This window comes from Cololabis saira, chromosome 21, assembly GCF_033807715.1.
Source record: "Cololabis saira isolate AMF1-May2022 chromosome 21, fColSai1.1, whole genome shotgun sequence".
In the NCBI taxonomy this organism is placed as follows: domain Eukaryota; kingdom Metazoa; phylum Chordata; class Actinopteri; order Beloniformes; family Belonidae; genus Cololabis; species Cololabis saira.
In genome coordinates, this window is record NC_084607.1 from 7,908,622 (window position 1) to 7,913,326 (window position 4,705).

Below are 4,705 nucleotides of genomic sequence, written 5' to 3' on the forward strand. Positions count from 1 at the left end.
AAAATAAAAGTATCACTTTAAAGTCTTCCTTTTCAATCTTAAGTGACCATCAATCAACACATTAAGTTTTTCCTTTATCCTAGTTAACTTAGGGCTTATTCTCAACTAGTACCACTAGCTTTTGGACTGGGCGTTCGAGAATAGAAGGTTGTCTCAGACGTTCACCTTTCCTTCCTAAGTTACGCTGCCTAAGTCTTTTATCCATGCTTCCAACCTCAAGAACCTCAGGAAATCACGATCTTCACTACGAACATGAAATCTGTGAAACATCTTTTCCACGTCACATGTGGCTGCAATTTGGTGCTCACGGAATCTGCACAGCACTCCGATGAGAGCGGGTGTGATCGGAGGGAGCTCCTTAACTGAGATGCGGTGACAGAGCCCTGTCACATTGTTTGAGCTTGTATTTGTTATGCACCCCACCACACTCCAGCCTAAGTCTGTCTTAACCGCATAAGGCTCGTAATCTTCGCCGGTTATTACTCTTGTTGGTTTAAGAGCTCTTGCACAGTCGTAACCAATCAGTAGACCAACAGGACAGTCCAACAACTCAGGCATTTCCCCAGATATGCAGCGAAGGTGAGCCCACCTTTCTGCTGTTCTCCGAGTGGGAATGCTGCTTTGTTCCAGTGGTATATAATCCCGAGTGTATGCAGGTGGCAAGTCAATGTTTTCTTGTGAGAAGTAACCTCGAACTCTTAGACCGGTCACTCTTTGGCATTTGACCACTGAACCCCTGTCGGTCATTGTTGACAGTTTTAGTTTGACTGGCTGTGTTTCCGTTTTTATTTTTTCTGCAGTTTCCAAGTCAATGAAAGTGTTGCTGCTTTGTGTGTCCAGCAGCGCGTACACTAAGGTCTCAGGAGAGGTGCCATCAGCCGATGACAGCCACACGGGTACAATCATTGATGTTCGATCTCCATTATCTCCGGTCACACTGCATGACACAGATGAAGCGGTTGCCTCCTGTTCTGTCGTATCTGCAGAGGGTTCTTCGTGAAGCGGAGATGGATGGTTTCCTTTGCAAATATTGCAAGAAGCTCTCCGTTTACATTCTTTGGAAAAATGGCCGACACGGAGGCATCCAAAGCACATATTGTTGTCCATAACAAATGTTTTCTTTTGTTTTAGCGACAATGCAGCAAATTTCTCACACTTGTAGATAAAGTGATTCTGCTTGCAACAAATACAGCTCAATGGTTTTGCATTTCCTAGAGGTTTATTTTTCGATTTTGTATTGTCCCCTTTTCCACTGCCTGCTGTATTTGACTGAGTGGTTTTGGGACCCTGAAACACTTCTGTTGTTGTTGCAAAGACACTTGCCTTTGAGCGTCTTGTTTCCCTCCCAGAGACAGCTGTTGATTTTTCCTCCAACTGCTTCAAGGCATGCAGGGATGTAACAGGGTTGCACGCTGCTCGTGCCTCCTTTGCCACAAAGTCTGCAAATGCATTAAACCCTGGATATGGCCTTTTATCATATATGGCTTCAGTAACATATTGATTCCAGCGGATGGTGGCCCAGTCTGGAAGTTTGTAAGCCAACTTCTGGTTCTGCTCACAGTCATTGAGGACCTGTAGCCCCTCCACATAGGGCATTGCATTTTTACATGAGGTTAGGAAGTCGCTGTACTCTCTTAGTTTAAACGACTCCTTCGGTCCAATCTTTGGCCATTTATTGATCTTCTCTCTGAAGGCCCTTTGCACCACAAATGGGTGTCCATATCGTTCGTTGAGGGCATCCCAAGCCTGGTTATATGCTTCCTCATCGTTCCTGTAAAAGGTGCCTTCTAGCACACAAAGAGCTTCTCCACTGATATATTTTTTCAGATAGAACAGCTTGTGCACTGGCTTTGCACAGCTCGATTCAATCAATGCTTTGAAGCAGGTGCTCCATTCAACAAACTTTAGTGGATCGCCTGAGAACACAAACGGCTCTGGTACTGGAAGCCTAGTCAGTGTCATGGTCTCCTGTAATGCTTGAACCAAACTGACTTCATTCATTGTGGGCTCTTTATTTTCAATGGAAGGAGGTGGTGGAATGCGTTTAGGGACTTGAGCACATGGAGTGCTAGTTTGTTGAATGACAAAATCACTTGAGAGTTGGACATTCACTGCTTCTGGACCCCTTCCTTGAGTATTTAGCTTGAACTCTTCTTCTGTATAAGCATTATATTCTGCTTCTGCAGCATCCAAGTCTCTTTGTTTCTCAAGCTTTCTTAATTCCTGTTCAGCTCTCATAATTTCCAAAGATCTTTGTGTCTCCAACATTTTTAACCTTTCTTGTTGAATTGAGATTTTTTCTTCTGCCTGCAATTCAGCCCTTTTTGAAGCCACCAGCGCTGCCCTTTTTGCCTTTTCCACTGATCCCTCAGAGACGTGGCTTCCACGCTGACTGCCCCGTTCAGCTCTGGAAACGGTAGAGCCGTAGACAGACTTGGCATCTGGTCTTTGCAGCAACTGTTTTACTGCAGCCTTTGCAGCCTCAGGATCAAACTCTGTCGTCCCAGTCTCATATGAACGCTTCTTCAGAAGTTCAAACATTTCATCTGCTACCGAGACACAGGTGTCTACTTTTCTTCGGACATCTTGAGAAGGAGTTGTTATTGCTCTGATACGCTCATATTCTTTAGTGACGTTCGACTTGCATTCCTCAACTATTTGTGCATACTTATCTAATTCTGTCTTTGTGCGTTCCTCTTTTAGCTTAGACCTAGTGAATTGAATGTCTGACTTGAACCTTTGATAAGAAGAGAAAAATGTCCGCTCTCTCTTTTCAATGTCCTGTTCTAATAGTTCACGCATTTTTTCTGTAGGGCGTCTTTCCCTCTCTGATCGCCTGACCGTTGCAGGTTCACTTGGTTTCTCCACCTCTGTGTCCTTCATAGCAAACTGAGTGAAGTATGCTTCTATCTCGTCCAAACGCTCTTGGATTAATTCCTTTTCTGACTCTTCATCTTCAGTTTCCAGCCTTTTCTCCAAACGTGCCTTTTCTTCCTTTAATGCAGCAATTATTTCCTCCGGTGCAACTATTTCACCCTCATCCATGTTTCCTTTCAGTTAGAGTGACTTTGCTTAGGAAAATATTATTATACAACTCAAAATAGATAACTTTGCTTGTTTAAAGCACCAAGATATTTTTTAAATGAACAAATCGTAAATGAAATACCCTTTGTTTTGTTTTTAAACACCACAATGAAATGAAATTGTTTTTAAACCACCAGCAAGAATAAATGATATAGATCTTTTTGCTTTTTAACCAACAAAATTAAATTGTACCTCTTTTTAAATAGCCTCTTCAATAAATGAAATAGTGTCCTTATTTAAATCATCAACTGAATTAAACAAATAGTAGGCCTATCACCTCTTTGAAATTAAACCTTTAAATGAAATGTCACATTACTCATGCAACCTTGTAGAAAAATGAATACACCAAATATATGCAAAGTATTCTGCTTTGAAAATAAATGAGTAGAATGTCTCTCAAACTTATATTTATATTTTCTTCTCAGACAAATCAATGTTTATCTTCAAAACAATTCAATGTAACTTGTCTTGATATTAATTGGACGTTTTCTTTTGCCAACGCAATATACCTGGACTCTTTCACACTGAACGTTCTCCCATAGAAAGTTGCAGACCAGTGAATGGAGCGACGCTGCCCTCTTGTGGTCGTCTCGACAACTGCAGCCCTTATTGCTCCGCTGGTCCACGCTCCGTATGGGCGCCGTGTAGTTCTTGAGTCTGCGTAGCGTAACCATGGAAATGGATGCGGCTAGTTCTTGGAGTCAAACGTTGTGACGGAACTGCAAGAAGACACTCCTCTCTTGGCCCCTGCCATGTCGTTTCGTCTGGAACTGGAACACTTGTCCTGGAACCCGCCGCCGATACGAGGAGGTGGATGCTGAGTGTTTGCGCCAGGAATTAGTCTTCCCCCTCCGGCGTCGGTGGCCACGTTTTTCACTGTAACTGCTCCTAAATCTTCTTAAAATGGTAGATAAAGACAACGCTCCACTGACATCTGAAGGTATTTTATTTCCCCACAGACAACGTGAAAAACTGCAAACAAACAAATAATACATTTTTAACACGTTGAATGAAATCTTTACATCTTTAAGCAAACAATGAAATTAAATAAATATGTATACAAACGTACCGTGTAAGCCTTCTACCACGTTTTTAGGATAGTTAAAGTTGTTTTATTCATTTTACGGCAACTCTTGTTCAACACATGAACTGCTACCACCACTGAAGCTCAGTTCAGAATGAGCTCGGCTCATCAGGTGCACTCAATTAGCCCAGCACCAATTAGGAGGAGGCCTGCCTCTGCTGCCCCCTACAGCAGGTACTGAAGTACTGAAGGACATACACACCCACAGATACAATATTGCTCAAAAGAAACACATATGGTACATATTATTATTTTAGAAACCCAATAAAACAAAAATATAACAAATTACCATTTCTGGCTTATTAAGACAGCTACATTCTTGCTTGAGTTGTTTTCTCGGATGTAAGTCGCTTTGGATAAAAGCGTCTGCTAAATGACAGAAGTAGTAGTAAACCAGTGATGAAAAAAATGTTGTATGCATTTTATTCATTTTCGTCGGTAAATTAAATACTTACATTACTGGAACTGCTAGTAGGAACTATCCGTAGAACCGTGAGCTCTACCGGAACTCCAGATTGTAACACCGGCGGAAGATTT